The sequence below is a fragment of the Triturus cristatus genome, chromosome 1_2 (assembly GCF_964204655.1).
Source record: "Triturus cristatus chromosome 1_2, aTriCri1.1, whole genome shotgun sequence".
Lineage (NCBI taxonomy): Eukaryota > Metazoa > Chordata > Amphibia > Caudata > Salamandridae > Triturus > Triturus cristatus.
In genome coordinates, this window is record NC_140580.1 from 1,023,945,889 (window position 1) to 1,023,970,250 (window position 24,362).

Sequence of the window (24,362 nt, forward strand, 5' to 3'; positions counted from 1 at the left end):
GGATAAAAAGCTGGGTGTGTGCTAAGAATCTGCTTCTGCTGAAAAATAGCTGCCCCTTTCCTACTAATGCAAATCTAAAATTATCAGAGTAATACGCAATAAATCTCTGTCAACAATTCCTCTTTGCACACAGAGTCATGGTTTGATATTAGGCAGAAAACGAAATTTCTTTGCCAATTTGAAAGCACACTTACTACTCTTTTTTTGGCAAGTGATAAGTACTTTTACAGTCTGACACATTTTCAATCCACTTTTCAGAATCTGAAAACAGCACATGTCCAAACAGCTTTTTGAGACCATGAACATGTGTAACCTGGGTGACTGACTACACTCCAGCAAAGGCAACCAGCCTTAGTGATGTTGAATGTATTTGCATTACTCACTGCAACCTCAAACACCACTCGGTTGTGAATACTATGCATGATTCTACAGGATAAACAGCTGGGTGTGTGCTAAGAGTCTGCTTCTGCTGAAAAATAGCTGCCCCTTTCCTACTAATGCAAATCTAAAATTACCACAGTAATACGCAATAAATCTCTGTCAACAATTCCTCTTTGCACACAGAGTCATGGTTTGATATTAGGCAGAAAACGAAATTTCTTTGCCAATTTGAAAGCACACTTACTACTCTTTTTTTGGCAAGTGATAAGTACTTTTACAGTCTGACACATTTTCAATCCACTTTTCAGAATCTGAAAACAGCACATGTCCAAACAGCTTTTTGAGACCATGAACATGTGTAACCTGGGTGACTGACTACACTCCAGCAAAGGCAACCAGCCTTAGTGATGTTGAATGTATTTGCATTACTCACTGCAACCTCAAACACCACTCGGTTGTGAATACTATGCATGATTCTACAGGATAAACAGCTGGGTGTGTGCTAAGAGTCTGCTTCTGCTGAAAAATAGCTGCCCCTTTCCTACTAATGCAAATCTAAAATTACCACAGTAATACGCAATAAATCTCTGTCAACAATTCCTCTTTGCACACAGAGTCATGGTTTGATATTAGGCAGAAAACAAAATTTCTTTGCCAATTTGAAAGCACACTTACTACTCTTTTTTTGGCAAGTGATAAGTACTTTTACAGTCTGACACATTTTCAATCCACTTTTCAGAATCTGAAAACAGCACATGTCCAAACAGCTTTTTGAGACCAGGAACATGTGTAACCTGGGTGAATGACTATACTCCAGCAAAGGCAACCAGCCTTAGTGATGTTGAATGTATTTGCATTACTCACTGCAACCTCAAACACCACTCGGTTGTGAATACTATGCATGATTCTACAGGATAAACAGCTGGGTGTGTGCTAAGAGTCTGCTTCTGCTGAAAAATAGCTGCCCCTTTCCTACTAATGCAAATGTAAAATTACCAGAGTAATACGCAATAAATCTCTGTCAACAATTCCTCTTTGCACACAGAGTCATGGTTTGATATTAGGCAGAAAACGAAATTTCTTTGCCAATTTGAAAGCACACTTACTACTCTTTTTTTGGCAAGTGATAAGTACTTTTACAGTCTGACACTTTTTCAATCCACTTTTCATAATCTGAAAACAGCACATGTCCAAACAGCTTTTTGAGACCAGGAACATGTGTAACCTGGGTGAATGACTACACTCCAGCAAAGGCAACCAGCCTTAGTGATGTAGAATGTATTTGCATTACTCACTGCAACCTCAAACACCACTCGGTTGTGAATACTATGCATGATTCTACAGGATAAACAGCTGGGTGTGTGCTAAGAGTCTGCTTCTGCTGAAAAATAGCTGCCCCTTTCCTACTAATGCAAATCTAAAATTACCAGAGTAATACGCAATAAATCTCTGTCAACAATTCATCTTTGCACACAGAGTCATGGTTTGATATTAGGCAGAAAACGAAATTTCTTTGCCAATTTGAAAGCACACTTACTACTCTTTTTTTGGCAAGTGATAAGTACTTTTACAGTCTGACACATTTTCAATCCACTTTTCAGAATCTGAAAACAGCACATGTCCAAACAGCTTTTTGAGACCATGAACATGTGTAACCTGGGTGACTGACTACACTCCAGCAAAGGCAACCAGCCTTAGTGATGTTGAATGTATTTGCATTACTCACTGCAACCTCAAACACCACTCGGTTGTTAATACTATGCATGATTCTACAGGATAAAAAGCTGGGTGTGTGCTAAGAATCTGCTTCTGCTGAAAAATAGCTGCCCCTTTCCTACTAATGCAAATCTAAAATTACCAGAGTAATACGCAATAAATCTCTGTCAACAATTCCTCTTTGCACACAGAGTCATGGTTTGATATTAGGCAGAAAACGAAATTTCTTTGCCAATTTGAAAGCACACTTACTACTCTTTTTTTGGCAAGTGATAAGTACTTTTACAGTCTGACACATTTTCAATCCACTTTTCAGAATCTGAAAACAGCACATGTCCAAACAGCTTTTTGAGACCATGAACATGTGTAACTTGGGTGACTGACTACACTCCAGCAAAGGCAACCAGCCTTAGTGATGTTGAATGTATTTGCATTACTCACTGCAACCTCAAACACCACTCGGTTGTGAATACTATGCATGATTCTACAGGATAAACAGCTGGGTGTGTGCTAAGAGTCTGCTTCTGCTGAAAAATAGCTGCCCCTTTCCTACTAATGCAAATCTAAAATTACCACAGTAATACGCAATAAATCTCTGTCAACAATTCCTCTTTGCACACAGAGTCATGGTTTGATATTAGGCAGAAAACAAAATTTCTTTGCCAATTTGAAAGCACACTTACTACTCTTTTTTTGGCAAGTGATAAGTACTTTTACAGTCTGACACATTTTCAATCCACTTTTCAGAATCTGAAAACAGCACATGTCCAAACAGCTTTTTGAGACCAGGAACATGTGTAACCTGGGTGAATGACTACATTCCAGCAAAGGCAACCAGCCTTAGTGATGTTGAATGTATTTGCATTACTCACTGCAACCTCAAACACCACTCGGTTGTGAATACTATGCATGATTCTACAGGATAAACAGCTGGGTGTGTGCTAAGAGTCTGCTTCTGCTGAAAAATAGCTGCCCCTTTCCTACTAATGCAAATGTAAAATTACCAGAGTAATACGCAATAAATCTCTGTCAACAATTCCTCTTTGCACACAGAGTCATGGTTTGATATTAGGCAGAAAACGAAATTTCTTTGCCAATTTGAAAGCACACTTACTACTCTTTTTTTGGCAAGTGATAAGTACTTTTACAGTCTGACACATTTTCAATCCACTTTTCAGAATCTGAAAACAGCACATGTCCAAACAGCTTTTTGAGACCAGGAACATGTGTAACCTGGGTGAATGACTACACTCCAGCAAAGGCAACCAGCCTTAGTGATGTAGAATGTATTTGCATTACTCACTGCAACCTCAAACACCACTCGGTTGTGAATACTATGCATGATTCTACAGGATAAACAGCTGGGTGTGTGCTAAGAGTCTGCTTCTGCTGAAAAATAGCTGCCCCTTTCCTACTAATGCAAATCTAAAATTACCAGAGTAATACGCAATAAATCTCTGTCAACAATTCATCTTTGCACACAGAGTCATGGTTTGATATTAGGCAGAAAACGAAATTTCTTTGCCAATTTGAAAGCACACTTACTACTCTTTTTTTGGCAAGTGATAAGTACTTTTACAGTCTGACACATTTTCAATCCACTTTTCAGAATCTGAAAACAGCACATGTCCAAACAGCTTTTTGAGACCATGAACATGTGTAACCTGGGTGACTGACTACACTCCAGCAAAGGCAACCAGCCTTAGTGATGTTGAATGTATTTGCATTACTCACTGCAACCTCAAACACCACTCGGTTGTGAATACTATGCATGATTCTACAGGATAAACAGCTGGGTGTGTGCTAAGAGTCTGCTTCTGCTGAAAAATAGCTGCCCCTTTCCTACTAATGCAAATCTAAAATTACCACAGTAATACGCAATAAATCTCTGTCAACAATTCCTCTTTGCACACAGAGTCATGGTTTGATATTAGGCAGAAAACAAAATTTCTTTGCCAATTTGAAAGCACACTTACTACTCTTTTTTTGGCAAGTGATAAGTACTTTTACAGTCTGACACATTTTCAATCCACTTTTCAGAATCTGAAAACAGCACATGTCCAAACAGCTTTTTGAGACCAGGAACATGTGTAACCTGGGTGAATGACTACATTCCAGCAAAGGCAACCAGCCTTAGTGATGTTGAATGTATTTGCATTACTCACTGCAACCTCAAACACCACTCGGTTGTGAATACTATGCATGATTCTACAGGATAAACAGCTGGGTGTGTGCTAAGAGTCTGCTTCTGCTGAAAAATAGCTGCCCCTTTCCTACTAATGCAAATGTAAAATTACCAGAGTAATACGCAATAAATCTCTGTCAACAATTCCTCTTTGCACACAGAGTCATGGTTTGATATTAGGCAGAAAACGAAATTTCTTTGCCAATTTGAAAGCACACTTACTACTCTTTTTTTGGCAAGTGATAAGTACTTTTACAGTCTGACACATTTTCAATCCACTTTTCAGAATCTGAAAACAGCACATGTCCAAACAGCTTTTTGAGACCATGAACATGTGTAACCTGGGTGACTGACTACACTCCAGCAAAGGCAACCAGCCTTAGTGATGTTGAATGTATTTGCATTACTCACTGCAACCTCAAACACCACTCGGTTGTTAATACTATGCATGATTCTACAGGATAAAAAGCTGGGTGTGTGCTAAGAATCTGCTTCTGCTGAAAAATAGCTGCCCCTTTCCTACTAATGCAAATCTAAAATTATCAGAGTAATACGCAATAAATCTCTGTCAACAATTCCTCTTTGCACACAGAGTCATGGTTTGATATTAGGCAGAAAACGAAATTTCTTTGCCAATTTGAAAGCACACTTACTACTCTTTTTTTGGCAAGTGATAAGTACTTTTACAGTCTGACACATTTTCAATCCACTTTTCAGAATCTGAAAACAGCACATGTCCAAACAGCTTTTTGAGACCATGAACATGTGTAACCTGGGTGACTGACTACACTCCAGCAAAGGCAACCAGCCTTAGTGATGTTGAATGTATTTGCATTACTCACTGCAACCTCAAACACCACTCGGTTGTGAATACTATGCATGATTCTACAGGATAAACAGCTGGGTGTGTGCTAAGAGTCTGCTTCTGCTGAAAAATAGCTGCCCCTTTCCTACTAATGCAAATCTAAAATTACCACAGTAATACGCAATAAATCTCTGTCAACAATTCCTCTTTGCACACAGAGTCATGGTTTGATATTAGGCAGAAAACGAAATTTCTTTGCCAATTTGAAAGCACACTTACTACTCTTTTTTTGGCAAGTGATAAGTACTTTTACAGTCTGACACATTTTCAATCCACTTTTCAGAATCTGAAAACAGCACATGTCCAAACAGCTTTTTGAGACCATGAACATGTGTAACCTGGGTGACTGACTACACTCCAGCAAAGGCAACCAGCCTTAGTGATGTTGAATGTATTTGCATTACTCACTGCAACCTCAAACACCACTCGGTTGTGAATACTATGCATGATTCTACAGGATAAACAGCTGGGTGTGTGCTAAGAGTCTGCTTCTGCTGAAAAATAGCTGCCCCTTTCCTACTAATGCAAATCTAAAATTACCACAGTAATACGCAATAAATCTCTGTCAACAATTCCTCTTTGCACACAGAGTCATGGTTTGATATTAGGCAGAAAACAAAATTTCTTTGCCAATTTGAAAGCACACTTACTACTCTTTTTTTGGCAAGTGATAAGTACTTTTACAGTCTGACACATTTTCAATCCACTTTTCAGAATCTGAAAACAGCACATGTCCAAACAGCTTTTTGAGACCAGGAACATGTGTAACCTGGGTGAATGACTATACTCCAGCAAAGGCAACCAGCCTTAGTGATGTTGAATGTATTTGCATTACTCACTGCAACCTCAAACACCACTCGGTTGTGAATACTATGCATGATTCTACAGGATAAACAGCTGGGTGTGTGCTAAGAGTCTGCTTCTGCTGAAAAATAGCTGCCCCTTTCCTACTAATGCAAATGTAAAATTACCAGAGTAATACGCAATAAATCTCTGTCAACAATTCCTCTTTGCACACAGAGTCATGGTTTGATATTAGGCAGAAAACGAAATTTCTTTGCCAATTTGAAAGCACACTTACTACTCTTTTTTTGGCAAGTGATAAGTACTTTTACAGTCTGACACTTTTTCAATCCACTTTTCATAATCTGAAAACAGCACATGTCCAAACAGCTTTTTGAGACCAGGAACATGTGTAACCTGGGTGAATGACTACACTCCAGCAAAGGCAACCAGCCTTAGTGATGTAGAATGTATTTGCATTACTCACTGCAACCTCAAACACCACTCGGTTGTGAATACTATGCATGATTCTACAGGATAAACAGCTGGGTGTGTGCTAAGAGTCTGCTTCTGCTGAAAAATAGCTGCCCCTTTCCTACTAATGCAAATCTAAAATTACCAGAGTAATACGCAATAAATCTCTGTCAACAATTCATCTTTGCACACAGAGTCATGGTTTGATATTAGGCAGAAAACGAAATTTCTTTGCCAATTTGAAAGCACACTTACTACTCTTTTTTTGGCAAGTGATAAGTACTTTTACAGTCTGACACATTTTCAATCCACTTTTCAGAATCTGAAAACAGCACATGTCCAAACAGCTTTTTGAGACCATGAACATGTGTAACCTGGGTGACTGACTACACTCCAGCAAAGGCAACCAGCCTTAGTGATGTTGAATGTATTTGCATTACTCACTGCAACCTCAAACACCACTCGGTTGTTAATACTATGCATGATTCTACAGGATAAAAAGCTGGGTGTGTGCTAAGAATCTGCTTCTGCTGAAAAATAGCTGCCCCTTTCCTACTAATGCAAATCTAAAATTACCAGAGTAATACGCAATAAATCTCTGTCAACAATTCCTCTTTGCACACAGAGTCATGCTTTGATATTAGGCAGAAAACGAAATTTCTTTGCCAATTTGAAAGCACACTTACTACTCTTTTTTTGGCAAGTGATAAGTACTTTTACAGTCTGACACATTTTCAATCCACTTTTCAGAATCTGAAAACAGCACATGTCCAAACAGCTTTTTGAGACCATGAACATGTGTAACCTGGGTGACTGACTACACTCCAGCAAAGGCAACCAGCCTTAGTGATGTTGAATGTATTTGCATTACTCACTGCAACCTCAAACACCACTCGGTTGTGAATACTATGCATGATTCTACAGGATAAACAGCTGGGTGTGTGCTAAGAGTCTGCTTCTGCTGAAAAATAGCTGCCCCTTTCCTACTAATGCAAATCTAAAATTACCACAGTAATACGCAATAAATCTCTGTCAACAATTCCTCTTTGCACACAGAGTCATGGTTTGATATTAGGCAGAAAACAAAATTTCTTTGCCAATTTGAAAGCACACTTACTACTCTTTTTTTGGCAAGTGATAAGTACTTTTACAGTCTGACACATTTTCAATCCACTTTTCAGAATCTGAAAACAGCACATGTCCAAACAGCTTTTTGAGACCAGGAACATGTGTAACCTGGGTGAATGACTACATTCCAGCAAAGGCAACCAGCCTTAGTGATGTTGAATGTATTTGCATTACTCACTGCAACCTCAAACACCACTCGGTTGTGAATACTATGCATGATTCTACAGGATAAACAGCTGGGTGTGTGCTAAGAGTCTGCTTCTGCTGAAAAATAGCTGCCCCTTTCCTACTAATGCAAATGTAAAATTACCAGAGTAATACGCAATAAATCTCTGTCAACAATTCCTCTTTGCACACAGAGTCATGGTTTGATATTAGGCAGAAAACGAAATTTCTTTGCCAATTTGAAAGCACACTTACTACTCTTTTTTTGGCAAGTGATAAGTACTTTTACAGTCTGACACTTTTTCAATCCACTTTTCATAATCTGAAAACAGCACATGTCCAAACAGCTTTTTGAGACCAGGAACTTGTGTAACCTGGGTGAATGACTACACTCCAGCAAAGGCAACCAGCCTTAGTGATGTAGAATGTATTTGCATTACTCACTGCAACCTCAAACACAACTCAGTTGTAAATACTAAGCTTGATTCTACAGGATATGCAGCTGGGTGTGTGCTAAGAGTCTACTTCTACAGTAAAAAAGATGCCCCTTTCCTAGTAATGCAAATCTACAATTACCAGAGTAACACCAAATAAATCTCTGTCAACAATTCCTCTTTGCACACAGAGTCATCTTCTGATTCTATGCAGAAAACAGTATTCCTCATTCATACCAGTACACCTTAATTTATGGTGAAAACACAGTCCATAATATTTTACATGTTCCTTACATTTAAATTTCTCCCAAAACACAAAATGAAAAGCACAACTTCAACAAAAGGAATCCCAATTCTATTATTCATTTCTAAATTTACCACATACATCCCCTCTCAAACTCATAACTCACCTTTAAAATTAGTTAGTTGTGAAAGAAATGTGGCACTCAAACAGCAGATTATCAGAGCCAGGATCTCTGTTCTGTACACCTCTCTCCTCTCAGCAGAACCAGATAATGGCAATGTTTCCCTCTCTTTTTCCACACATCTACATGTTAATTACAAATCTCAGTGCTTCCCCCTTTTTTTCACATAAAATCACACATTTCTATTGGTTGAAAACCAACCCTTTTCCAAAAGTACCCTTCCCCCAACTTGACTTCTGCCTGCTACCATAGCAACAGCTCATGGAACACTGCTGTGTGGAGTCAGGTCAGAAGTTCACCACACAATGTTTCATTTCCAAAGAGCAAGAGTGCTTGACTTTTCAAACCTAACAGCAAATCCATAGTAATGTTCTTTGGTAACACATTTTTCTGTACCAATACAAAACATGCTTCTATAAATTTACACATACAGCCTAGTTTTTAGTGTAGAATGGTGTGAAACAGCCAATGAGTTATTTTTATTTTAAACAAATATGTATGCCTCCATTTCCAAACTGTCTTTCATTTCATTTTCCCATTCTACTGAAATACACCTCCTGAGTGCATCCAGATCTCCTTTGAAGATGTTCACAGTGTGGATTGTAGGGCACAGCTATGTCTTCTGGAGTGAAAAGTATGCAGAGAAAACAGGTATGGTGAGAGACCTTGCTTTGCCAAATGTAGACATTAAATGGATTGGTCAGAGAGGGTTAAAGTGGCACCAATTGATGCCATTGGTGAAATCCTTCATGCAAATCCAACACCCTGACCTCATAATAGTGCACTGTGGTGGCAATGACCTAGGCACTTTGACTGGGGTAGGTCTGGAAATGCTTATGATGGAGACCTTTGCGCAACTGTTTTCACTTTTCCCTAAAACTGCCTTTGCGTATTCTAACATATGCCAAAAGCAAAAATGGAACTGGTCCAATCAATTTTGTCCACAGATTGACAAAGCAAGAAAGCACGTCAACAAATCTGTTTCTGCTTTCCTCCGAGACTATGGTATGGGTTCCATTTACCACAACAACTTGCGTTACAACATGCAAGACATTTATAGAGGAGATGGTGTACACTTCACTGATGAAGGGAACAGAGTCTTCCTCTTGAACCTTAGACTCTGCATCGGTACTTACTTGTAGGTACCACTAAAAAATCACTTCATAAACACAACGGCTCTTTCACTAAAAAATCACTTCTTAAACACAACGGCTCTTTTTAGAGCCCCCTAATATCTAAACACTTAAATCTGAATTTTATTTATTTTTTTCTTTTTTTCTGCCGTACGCGTACGGTAAGCTTACCGTACGCGCACTCCGCGAATTTTTTTTAAAATTAATAAATGTATTTTTCGTACTTTTGTGTCCTTCTTTGACCCCCTTTCAAATGTTAGGGGGTCTGTAACTCTCTTCCTTGCCCCCTTTTCACATTATCTCCCTTTTTTTTTTCTGTGTGAAACACACAAAATGGCGGCCGACACTTCCTGATTTCGTCCGATTCGAATGTTTCCAGTCATGTGACAACCAATCAGATTTGAGCTCGCGCACGGCACCGTACGCGTACGGTAAGCTTACCGTAAGCGCACGGAGCGCGCTTACAGATATATATATTGCTTTAAATGCTATTTTCTCAGGAACTACTGAACAGATTTACACCAGACCTACAAAAGGCACATCCTTGACCTGCGGACTACCTCTCTGCCAAATTACAAGAAATTCTGTTCAGCCGTTCGGGCTGTAGCTCGGACTAAAGGTCCTATGGAAAAATGCATGGGGAAAATGCGTTTTGGGACCCCCCCTTTTTCTCAGCCCCCGCTTGACGAATCCCCCCGAGACTTTCAGGGAAGGAGCGGAGCGGAGCGCCCCACCTATTTTGAGAATTTCGCGAGGATTCGTTAACCGGCGCCAAAGTTATTCCAAATAGAATGTTGCGGATTTCCTATGGAAACACGGTCCTAACTATAACTACCTACTGGCGACCGCCAGTAGGTAATATATATATATATATATATATATATATATATATATATATATATATATATATATATATATATATATTCAATGAAAAAACCAAAGGTTTCACACATGTTATAGTTAGCTGGACATTTCACTCGTAAAAAACCAATGAAATTCCCCCGTTATAGTTAGTTCAGCTAACTATAACTCGCGCGCCCGCAATGCACTGCTGATGACGTCACATATTACATCACTCATGACATGGTCAGTGACATCACTCATGACATCACTGATGACATCTCAAATGACATCACTGATGACATCACTGATGACATCATCCAGTGAATGTGTGTGTTTCTGAAAATTAAATATGTTTTATATATGTATATCTCAAGGTCGATGGAAGAATAAATGGGTATATAAGTGTCTAAATGGATGATTTGTTTTTGAAAAATTGATTGTGTAACTGACTGATTAAGTGTATCATAGTGAATACATGGCTTAGTGAGTAATGTTTAAATATGTAAATATCTGTATCAGTCTCTCACTTTGTGTATAAGTGGCTGCATGGGTTGGTGAGTAGCTACATGGGTGTCTATATAGGTTATTAGTTGGTTTTATGAGTATCAGTCTGAGTGTCTGCATGGTTCGGTGGCGGTATTATGTAGTGCATAGGTGCATGAATGAATGACTCACTCTTTGTATGTGTTGAAGACAGCATGTGTGCAGGACTCTATGGGTGGATGAGTGAGTGTATGGGTGTGTTAGTGAGTGAATGACTGTCTCAATAGTGTCTTTATGAGTAACTACATATGTTTTAAACTAGTATATGTGACTATTGGTGTATATAAGCGAGTATATGTGAGAGTGAGAGATTGAAAGAGTTCCTGTATGAATAAGTATGTGTTTCTATAAGTGATTGTTTAAAAGACTAAGTATGTGTAAGTTTCCGTAGAAGTAAGTGTGGTGGTGTGTGTATAACTGTATATGCAAGTAAATGTATGTTTGATTCTTTTTTAGCATGAGTGACTATGTGTGTGAGTACCTCTATGGATGAGTGGCATTGTGTAACAGGATGTATAGGTGTATGAGTACATATGATGAGTGAGTACATGTATGAGTGACTGTATAGGACTGTTGGTGAATGAGTGGATGTGTATGTGGATCTTAGAATTACTGTATAGGTTGTTGTAACTGGTATTGGTATGTCCATTGTTTTTAAAATTTTAATTTCTATTTTTGAATGTGTGTATCAAAGGTTATATTAGGGGAAGAGGAGGTCTGCCACTCTATCACAAGGATGATGTCATCAGTGATGTCATCAGTGATGTCATTTGAGATGTCATCAGTGATGTCATGAGTGATGTCACTGACCATGTCATGAGTGATGTAATATGTGACGTCATCAGCAGTGCATTGCGGGCGCGCGAGTTATAGTTAGCTGAACTAACTATAACGGGGGAATTTCATTGGTTTTTTACGAGTGAAATGTCCAGCTAACTATAACATGTGTGAAACCTTTGGTTTTTTCATTGAATTTCTAAGGTTTTTTAAATGCTAATTCCTAACTATAACGTGTGTGAAACCCATGGTTTTTTCAGTGAATTTGCAAGGTTTTTTAAATGCTAATTCCTAACTATAACGTGTGTGAAACCCATGGTTTTTTCAGTGAATTTGCAAGGTTTTTTAAATGCTAATTTTTTTTTTTCCTCTATTTTTTTAAACATATTTTTATTTTAATTTTCTATCCTTTTTTAAAGACTATGGTTAAATTTTTAAAATTCTATAATATGTTTTTTTAATATATTTTATAAAATAAACATGTAAAATTTATTTGCAATACATTTTTTCCTTTTTTTTATTTTTTTTTTTGTACGCGTACCGTAAGCTTACGGTAAGCGTACGGTTTACGCAACGTCCGTAATTTTTCTACGCTGTTTGCGTATATTTACGCAATTTGCGTAGCCGCGCGTACTCTGCGTGGGACGTGTACGCGTGTACGCTACACGCGCACGTTACGCGGAAATGTCGGGGAGTGACTGTTATGCGCATGCGCGCAAGCGCGTGTCTTTTTTACGCGCATGCGTACTTTTGCCGTAAGCGTACCGTAAGCGTACGGTAGGTCATGTGATCATGAAACACAACTTTTGATTGGTTGAAACTACTTTCAGTTCTAGAACTCTCCTACACCACACCCATTCCCCTCATTTCTGCTTGTGATCCCTTAGGAGAAGGAGCTGACTTGTCTTTGTGATACGATGGCAGAACAGCAGAGCCCTTCTGAGAGTGAGGCTAGCACTAGCAGCACTACCTTGAGGCAGAGAGCGAGGAAACAAAAGACCTCTTATGTATGGGATTATTTTACTTTTCCTGAAGGCCAGCAAAAGGTAAATGCACCCTTAGTAACTTGTAAGCTGTTTAAGCGTGTACTTTCAAGAGGTAATCCTGACAGGAAGTATTCCTTTGGGAATCATACCATGATGAGACACCTCAAGGATGTACACAGAAGGACACATGCTCGACTTACTGAAGGTAACCCTTCAGTAAGTCAACCAAGCACATCCACAGCAGCTCAGCCTGGACCATCATCTGCAGGGCCGAGTCCTTCTTCTGCAGGTCAGGTGAGCCCTTCATCTGTGGGGGGAGCATCTCCTTTTGCTGGCCCTCTGGAAATTAACCCTCGATTTCTGAGGGTTGATATTCGATGCGCCTCTTGTCATGATCTAATTTGTCAAAGGGAGACCAGTGTTTCCCTAGTGAACAACAAAATAGATCAGCACACTTGTCGCAGAGACTAATTTTCCCAATCTTTCTTTCCTCTGTCCCTGCATGAACACAACGGCTCTTTTAAGAGCCAACCTTATCTTTCATCTTTTTTTTATATATGTTTTTAAAAACTTTTTTTATTTTTTTTTTATCGTACGCGTACGGTGTTGTGTAATTTTTTTTTTTTTTTTAAAAACACTAAAAATCAATTATCACATTACAAGGTCCTTGAGAGACTACAATTAAAAACTGAAAATGTGAGTGTAGAGAAGTAGAAAAAAAGGAACCATGATACTATTGACTTACCATACCCACTCAAAAAAATATTTATTCATTTGTTTTTTTTAAAAATTGCTTTAAAAATGGTTCTAGGTTTTGAAAATGTTCTATATCAATCTGAAAAAAAGAAAAAAGTATTAATATTTTTTAAAACATTTTATAATACAGTACACATATTTACATATTTATCAAAAAATAATTTTTGCCTTATTTTTGCTGTTTTCAGAATATATTGCATTTCACTTTTCAGATTTTTTAAAAAGCCCATGTCCAAACTGCTTTTTCAGACCAGCACCATTTGTATCCTGGGTGACTGCCTACACTCCAGCAAGGGCAACCAGCCTTAGTGATGCTGAATGTATTTGCATTACAGACTGAAACCTCAAACCCCACTCGCTTGTGAATACTGTTCATGATTCTACATGGAAAGCAGCTGGCTGTGTGCTAAGAGACTGCTTCTGCACCAAAAAATGGCTCCCCCTTTTTCCTACTAATGCAACTGTGAAATCACCAGAGCAAAACGCAATAAATCTCTGCCTGTAATTCCTATTTGCACACAGAGTCATGTTTTCACATTAGTCACAAAACGAAATTTCTTTGCCAATTTGAAAGCACACTTACTGCTCTTTTTTTTTGGCAAGTGATAATCACTTTTACAGACTGACACATTATGAATCCACTTTTCAGATTTTTTAAAAAGCCCACGTCCAGACTGCTTTTTCAGACCACCACCATGTGTATCCTGGGTGACTGCCTACACTCCAGCAAGGGCAACCAGCCTTAGTGATGCTGAATGTATTTGCATTACAGACTGAAACCTCAAACCCCACTCGCTTGTAAATACTGTGCATGATTCTACATGGAAAGCAGCTGGGTGTGTGCTAAGAGTCTGCTTCTGCACCAAAAAATCGCTCCCCCTTTTTCCTACTAATGCAACTGTGAAATCACCAGAGCAAAATGCAATAAATCTCTGCCTGTAATTCCTATTTGCACACAGAGTCATGTTTTCACATTAGTCACAAAACGAAATTTCTTTGCCAATTTGAAAGCACACTTACTGCTCTTTTTTTTTTGGCAAGTGATAATCACTTTTACAGACTGACACATTATGAATCCACTTTTCAGATTTTTTAAAAAGCCCATGTCCAGACTGCTTTTTCAGACCACCACCATGTGTATCCTGGGTGACTGCCTACACTCCAGCAAGGGCAACCAGCCTTAGTGATGCTGAATGTATTTGCATTACAGACTGAAACCTCAAACCCCACTCGCTTGTAAATACTGTGCATGATTCTACATGGAAAGCAGCTGGGTGTGTGCTAAGAGTCTGCTTCTGCACCAAAAAATGGCTCCCCCTTTTTCATACTAATGCAACTGTGAAATCACCAGAGCAAAACGCAATAAATCTCTGCCTGTAATTCCTATTTGCACACAGAGTCATGTTTTCACATTAGTCACAAAACGAAATTTCTTTGCCAATTTGAAAGCACACTTACTGCTCTTTTTTTTTGGCAAGTGATAATCACTTTTACAGACTGACACATTATAAATCCACTTTTCAGATTTTTTAAAAAGCCCATGTCCAGACTGCTTTTTCAGACCACCACCATGTGTATCCTGGGTGACTGCCTACATACCAGCAAGGGCAACCAGCCTTAGTGATGCTGAATGTATTTGCATTACAGACTGAAACCTCAAACCCCACTCGCTTGTAAATACTGTGCATGATTCTACATGGAAAGCAGCTGGGTGTGTGCTAAGAGTCTGCTTCTGCACCAAAAAATCGCTCCCCCTTTTTCCTACTAATGCAACTGTGAAATCACCAGAGCAAAACGCAATAAATCTCTGCCTGTAATTCCTATTTGCGCACAGAGTCATGTTTTCACATTAGTCACAAAACGAAATTTCTTTGCCAATTTGAAAGCACACTTACTGCTCTTTTTTTTTGGCAAGTGATAATCACTTTTACAGACTGACACATTATGAATCCACTTTTCAGATTTTTTAAAAAGCCCATGTCCAGACTGCTTTTTCAGACCACCACCATGTGTATCCTGGGTGACTGCCTACATACCAGCAAGGGCAACCAGCCTTAGTGATGCTGAAAGTATTTGCATTACAGACTGAAACCTCAAACCCCACTCGCTTGTAAATACTGTGCATGATTATACATGGAAAGCAGCTGGGTGTGTGCTAAGAGTCTGCTTCTGCACCAAAAAATCGCTCCCCCTTTTTCCTACTAATGCAAATATAAAATTACCAGAGTTGTACACAATAAATCTCTGCCTATATTTCCCAACATGTGTAACCTGGGTGACTGCCTACATTCCAGCAAGGGCAACCAGCCTTAGTGATGCTGAATGTATTTGCATTACTGAGTCCAACCTCAAACCCTTAAACTATTCTTTTTTTATACCAATACACCTTCATTTATCGTGAAAACATAGTCCATATTATTTTACATGTTCCTCACATTTAAATTTCTCCCAAAACAGAAAATAATAAACACAACTTCAACAAAAAGAATTACATTTCTATTATTCATTTCTTAATTTACCATATACATCTCCTCTCAAACTCTAAACTCACCTTTAAAATTAGTTAGTTGTGAAAGAAATGTGGCACTCAAACAGCAGATTATCAGAGCCAGGATCTCTGTTCTCTACACCTCTCTCCTCTCAGCAGAACCAGATAATGGCAAAGTTTCCCTCTATTTTTCCACACATATACATGTAAGGTTCAAATCTCAGTGCTTCCCCCTTTTTTTCAACGGTAATCACACATTTCTATTGGTTGAAAACCAACCCTTTTCCAAAAGTACCCTTCCCCCAACTTGACTTCTGCCTAGTACCCTTCCCCCAACTTGACTTCTGCCTGCTACCATAGCAACAGCTCATGGAACACTGCTGTGTGGAGTCAGGTCAGAAGTTCGCCAAACAATGTTTCAATTCCACAGAGCAAGAGTGCTTGACTTTTCAAACCTAACAGCAAATCCATAGTACTGTTCTTTGGTAACACATTTTTCTGTACCAATACAAAACATGCTTCTATTAATTTACACATACAGCCTAGTTTTTATTCTAGAATGGTATGAAACAGCCAATCAGTTCTTCTTTTTTTGAAAAAAATATGTATGCCTCCATTTCCAAACTGTCTTTCTTTTCATATTGCCATTCTACTGAAAGACACCTCCTGAGTGCATCCAGTTCTCCTTTGAAGATGTTCACAGTGTGGATTGTAGGGCACAGCTATGTCTTCTGGAGTGAAAAGTATGCAGAGAAAACAGATATGGTGAGAGACCTTGCTTTGCCAAATGTAGACATTAAATGGATTGGTCAGAGAGGGTTAAAGTGGCACCAATTAATGCCATTGGTGAAATCCTTCATGCACATCCAACACCCTGACCTCATAATAGTGCACTGTGGTGGCAATGACCTAGGCACTTTGACTGGGGTAGGTCTGGAAATGCTTATGAAGGACACCTTTGCACAACTGTTTTCACTTTTCCCTAAAACTGCCTTTGTGTTTTCTAACATATGCCAAAGGCAAAAATGGAACTGGTCCAATCATTTCTGTCCGCAGATTGACAAAGCAAGAAAGCACGTCAACAAATCTGTTTCTGCTTTCCTCCGTGACTATGGTATGGGTTCCATTTACCACAACAACTTGCGTTATGACATGCAAGACATTTATAGAGGAGATGGTGTACACTTCAATGATGAAGGGAACAGAGTCTTCCTCTTGAACCTTAGACTCTGCATCGGTACTTACTTGTAGGTACCACAAAAAAATCACTTCATAAACACAACGGCTCTTTTTAGAGCCCCCTAATATCTAAACACTTAAATCTGATTTTCATTTCTTTTTTTATTTTTATTTTTACCGTACGCTTACCGTACGCGTACCCCGTGATTTTTTTTTAAATCAATAAATGTTTTCTTTGTACTTTTCTGTCCTTCTTTGACCCCCTTACAAATGTTAGGGGGTCTGTAACTCTCCTCCTTGCCCCCTTTTCTTGTTATCACTCTTTTTTTTCTGAGTGAAACACACGAAATGGCGGCCGCCGCTTCCTGGTTTCGACCGATTCGAATGTTTACTAAGATCTAAGAGCCAATCAGAATCGCGCTCGCGCACGCCACCGTACGCGTACGGTAAGCGTACCGTAAGCGTACCGTAAGCTGGCTCAGATATATATATTGATTTAAAGGCTATTTTCTCAGAATCTACTGAACAGATTTACACCAAACCTACAAAAGGCACTTCCTTGACCTGAGGACTACCTCTCTGCCAAATTTCTAGTAATTCTGTTCAGCCGTTCGGGCTGTAGCTGTGTCTAAAGGTCCTATGGAAAAATGCATGGGAAAAACGTGTTTTGGGACCCCCCTTTTATCTCAGCCCCCGCTTGACGAATCCCCCCGAGACTTTCAGGGTAGGAGCGGAGTGTAGCGCCCCACCTATTTTGAAACATTCGCGAGGTTATTCAAAATAGAATGTTGCGGATTTCCTATGGAAACGTGGTCCTAACTATAACTACCTACTGGCGACCGCCAGTAGGTAATATATATATATATATATATATGTATATATATATATATTTTATGATTCCAAAAATTCAATTCACGAGGCAGTGGGAAAATACCTAGATAAACATCTACAACCTATTGTTCAAAAGATGACGACATATATAAAGAACACAACCAATTTTTGGAGAATTCTAAACAAATCCAAATCGAGTTTTACTGAAGATATGATCTTATGTACAAATTATGTAAAATCACTTTATACCACCATCCCACATAATTTGGGGATACAAGCTGTAGAATCTTTTTTAGTAATGACCGATAAAGATGAACACCTAAAGGTATTTCTGATGGAACTCCTCCATTTTACCTTATTCCACAGTTATTTTAAATGGCAAGATGAGTTCTTTATTTAATCATCCCGAAATTCAATGGGAAACTGTGCAGCACCAGCATACGCTAACATCTTTATGTACAGGCTTGAACTGGACCATATCTTGAATCAAAAAAACTGGACAGACAACCTAATCTTGTACAAAAGATATATAGATGATATCTTCATCTTATGGAAAGGCACATCACAAGAATTAACCCTGGCCATCAAAGAATTGGACAACATTAATGAGAGAATACGTTTTACATCGGACATCCAGAGAAATGAAATCATATTCCTAGATGTACTCATCCAGAATCAACAAGGTCAACTCACCACCAGTGTATATACAAAAACCACAGATTGCAATAACCTATTCCATTACACCAGTTTTCATTAACCCTCTCTTAAAAAACATTTAGCATTTTCACAACTGTTACGGATTAAAAGGATTTCATCATCAGAGGAATCTTACACAAAAAGTAAGGAAAACACCATAAAGAAATTTCGACAATGAGGTTATCCAGAGGACATTCTACAAGAGGCCACTGACAGAGTTCAAAAAGAAAAAAGAGAAGACCTGCTCATACCAAAAACAACAAAAAATGAGGAACAAATAATAGTATTCGTATCAAAGTTCTCTACCAGAAGCTTCAAAATAAAAAAGTTAATAATCAAACACTGACCCATCCTTACATTTGAAGAGGACTGCAAATGTATTTTTCATCTACCAACTAGATTTGCATACCTACGAACATGCAACTTAAAAGCAATACTCAACAAAAAGCAAGAAGAAAAAGGAACAAGTTATCGGGTTACACTGCCCTGTTCAAATTGTGGGAACTGTAATGCCATCATTAAGGGTAATCAAATTCCACATCCAACCAAAGGCACCCAAGTAAAACTAAGAGTGACTGCATCATGTGACAGTACCAACGTAATATACATGTTTAAATGTCGCTTCGGATATGCGTACGTAGGTAAAACTGAACGCAAGATTAAAGTTCGTTTAACAGAACATAAAAGTAACATCAGGATGAAAAATTCCAAATCCATGGTGGCAGTCCTCTTTAACACTATGAATCATAATACCAGCCAGCTGAGATTTTTGGTATTGGAGCGAGTACCATTACTGCCAGGAAGGGACAATACTCAATATCTATTACAAAGAGAAATCTATTGGATTCATCATCTCAATACAGTGAACCCGAAGGGTCTCAACGAAAAAGAGTGGGCTTCAGTTGTTTTTTATAATCCTTGAAATGTACATGATAGTGCTTATTATATTCTGTTGACAGTATATTAACATATAAAGCTTTATGGATAGACAGTCAAAACTATCAATACACCACGTGACAAATTCCAAACCCATATTGTTTTTTTAGACATAGAGAGTACTCAGTACCACATTTTCACCTTTGTATCACACCCCGGTTTTTCTTTACACTTTCATCACCGATACACCACGGTGTATGTACACCTCGTTCCCTTTCTTTGTCATTTTTTCTGAAACCATTCTTGCTTTCAAAAAATATTTTTTTTCATTTTCCCAATTTTTACCACTTTCTAATAAAAGTAGGACCGTCCTCGTATGCTGGAACTGCTATTTTAGTCTTTTCTCGCTTTTTTAATTTCAACCGGAATAACATGATTATAAACTTCCGGTTCACGGAAAGCACATACTCAATTTGACTACACCGCGTCCCACGGAAGACACGATTGATAGGTAAAGTAACATTTAGATGATTCGGCGTTAACAATATTGAGGAAATCTTGCACCCCGAATCACTGTGGTTATTTACTGTTTTTTTACAGAAACAGCCTTGACAACACGGTCGCTTGTCAGCGATCGCCGTCTCGTAAGTTTTTTAATTCACCTATGTCGCGATTTCCACTTGATTGCGTACACAGGAGCAAACACGGTCGAACTCAAAATCACCATCTTTCTAGATATCACTTTTTACATCTTCGAGCACTTAGAAGGTCACCTCTCGCACGGAACTTTTTTATACATAAGGGGTTCCACAACTTTCTAATTTTTTCACCCTCCTGCACCTAATTTCACTCGTTGCTTCACTCAAGGCACGTTTTTTCTTTTGTTTTTATTGTCGTAACTAGTGTTCTTTAACCTTGTTTTTTCACCCTTATTTTATCCGTTTTATCACTCTTTCTCACCACCATTTCTTCATAAATACTCATTTTGCACATCACCTGATTATATAAGACATTGACTTGAATCCATGAATGATGTATGGTAACATTTATGTGTATTATTGCCAAAAAATGCCAGTTATTCTCATGCTGAAAGTTAACTCTGTGTTCACAGATAAAAGGCCCCTGATGAAGGGCAAAGCCCAAAATGCATTGGGCGGATAAGAATTAATCACATGTGAAATAAAAATTAATATTACTGAAGGAAGTAATATGATTTAATGAATTGAATACAAAATCAATGTGAAAAAGAAGAATGAAAATACTTTTGAACAGTTTACAAGATTTTAAAGTAATTAAGAACACAAGGGAGTGCGATTTGGGGATGCTCTTCCCTACGGGGGGCAGTGCTATCTAAAAATCTTACATTTGCCATTTTTATTCAAAAAACATCACAACTGCCACAAGTAATGAACGACTAGTCATATTTTGCTAAAACCACTTGATGTCTTATGCAAATACAACAATAGACTTAAGCTTGTAAATGCATTCAATTATAGTAGTTCAAAACACACAAGCTGCCATTGAAGACAGCCGAGAAAAAATTGTCCATAATACTACAAGGTACAGCAAAAGAAGATAACCAGAAAAAAAGAGCATTTCTGGGAAAAGAGGCCACTCCAAACCGACATCTCTATTAAAAGACAAAATTATATCCTTTTACAAAATTAAACATCCCAGATCCTAGCCATGCAGCAGGAAGAGAACTCTGGAGGAAGATCCAAACCTCATCCATTGAGCTGAAATGACTAGTATTTTGTAAGTAGGTCACCTTATTTTATCAATAATCTACAAGTTGGATGATATCGATCTCACTAGCATCACCACATCAACATGCACTGAGTATAGGTGTATGCTTTAGGCAATATTATTCAATATTATGTTTGTTGCATTCATGCTGGGATATCATCCTGAGCATTTTTCATCTTGACAGATGTAACATTCATAACTTCACTTCATTACATCTTTGTTAATCTAAATTCCCAACACAGCACAGCACCTACACTGGGAATCTTTGGAGCCGTAATTAAACGGGGGTAGAAAGTGGACACCTTTTTTCCGTTATACATCGAAAGGTAGGGCCTCATTTATGAAAAGTGACGCATCACTGTGTGAAAACAGTGATGCGTCACTTTTCACTGCGCCCTCCCTGCGACTCCAGTGATGCGTCATATTTACAGTATGACGCAGCATGTCGCAAGGAGTCACAGATACGTCAGTATTTCTGACGTATCTGTAGGCGCAAAAGTGACGCATTGCTGGAGTGTGTCACAAAAGTGACGCAACTCCAGCAATATGTCCTTTCACATGGGGCAAGCCCCATGTGATAGGGCCTGCGCCAGTCTTACGCCTGCTGTGAGGCAGGCGTAAGATATTGACGCATTTGCACCCTAGAAGTGGCGCAGTGAAATCTCGTAGATTTCACTGCGTCACTTCTACGATGCTTACTTACGTGGGAACGCCCACCCTGCATACATTATACCTGACGCAGGTATAATGTAGCGCAGGGGTTGCAAAGTGACGCATCTAGGTAGATGCGTCACTTTGTAAATATGGCCCATTGTGGCGCATGTTTTTACGCCACTGGTGCGTCACAAAAAGGGACGCACCAGTGGCGCAAAAGTGACGCAGGGGCTCATAAATGAGCCCCGTAGTATTTTTTGCTTACAACCCCTCGTGGTTATTAAACAATGAATAGATAATGTAACGAGTATTCATAATGTGGAAGTTGGTGATAGCTGCCACTGTGACTAGTACACCTGCTGGCACTGAAAGGATGTGGGCAGCCGTCTCCTTTAAATTCGTAGCAATATGTCATTTTTCAGTTACACCCGGGTGAGTGTGCTGGATCGTTGTGAAACTTGAAGCAGGCACATCATTATTCTGTCCCTTGCAGCCTCCGCCCTTCCCTTTTCTTTTCTTACTTGCAATAAGAAGCACTTCATAAATTCTTATAAAAAATAGTAATAGCTTGTTTTTTTTTTTAAATGTAGCTTCATACTGCACTTTAGAAATTTCTAAGCACAATAAGTAAATAGCAGGACTGTTATCTAGTTTAGTGGTACTCGGTTTACCACCTCTGAAGAGACACAGGTGCCTGAGTCGGCCTTTCGGGTGAGCCCGCGATCAATTGTGAACATCCCACCCACTGAACCGTCCAGCCGGCCTGTAACATCGGCCGTGTGCCTCTCGGTTCGCACTATACCGTTGCACGAAAGGGATTTGCGGAGCTATCTCCGCATCAAGGTCAGAGGCTCATTACAGCAGTAGTCAGACCAATGACAGCTTTTTGCTGAAACATGAGTTGTTTGAACATCTGGCCCATGAACTGGTCTTGCTTATATAATTCCGAGAATATTTGTTTAATTAAGTTATACTACCAAACAGCCGAGATTTGTTAGATGGAACATCACACCACCACTTTACTCGGTAGCGCTGTAAATGTACAATGTAAAGGCGCATCAACAATCCCAGCATTAAATACGGGTACCCGGGGTTACTTTAGCATCCGCATTCTGCAAAAACATTGACTATATCAACCTATTGTAGCATTGCATCACTCCTTAGATTGTATGACGGCATGAAAGTATCATTTATGCCGCCACACTGCATTATGCCGCTGCATAATATTCGTATTTATAATTACATTATATTGGGGCATGTCGTCATATTTCGCCCCATATCCTTTTACCACATTTCAATGTACCAACATATAATTACATTAGCAAGAAGTATTGCATGATCAAGTTATACCTGGCATCATAGCATCATGTTAAAGCAGCACATTGGTATCAAATTACTATAAGATTAAATTTGCGAATGCGGTTACATTTGAAAATTCATCGGATACCATATGCTGCAATGAGTTGACTCGAGGACACCATCATTGTTTTCCCCATGTATGTGTTTGTTTGCTTCGTTCTTTTGTTTAATGCTGGTTATCATCTTACGACATGGTTGGAGCACTAAGATATACAGAATTCTGGGTATAAGCTAAGCAGCGGACAGTTAGAGCCCAACTAGATGTCGTGAGCACCAGTATCTGCAATTCTTCAATCACATGTCATGGAGAGAAGACTTTGTGGAAAAGATTTATTGAAAGCATTTATTTAATATATGGAAAATTTTCAGATTCCATATTGGGCTATTGGTGGAAAGGTGTGTAGCTATAACAGCCGTACGATAAAAGATAAAACTACATAAACAGGGCACATAAATAGGTCTATATTTTAGATGGTACAGATGTGGCAGAACAGGTAGACCAAGGTCTGCTAGAAGAGAGATGGATTATGCTCCTGTCTGATACTAAAAAAGTCCATCTAAGTCATAGGCACAGAGATCTCAAAGTGAGGGCACATACATCACAGGCATCTGCGTGTGGTACGGCATGCAGGCAGCTTTGTAATGTAATGAAGGTGGATTTGTAGTGCCTTATAGTTCCTAGAAATTCCCAGAACCGGTGCATTTTGGATGTCCTAAACTGAGGGCTTGGTGCCCAAACTGCTGCCAGACACCCCCACAGGATATATCAGCCGTTATACCAGCTATCTCTACAGTGTCACTACCACCCCCCTGTATCTTACAACATTGTAGGTAGTTTCTGGTAACCACTGAACATGACAACCCTGATTCCTCAGAGTTCGTAGAAAACAGTACAGTACTTTTCGCTCAGTCACTCGTGTTTGCTTATTCTCAGAAAAT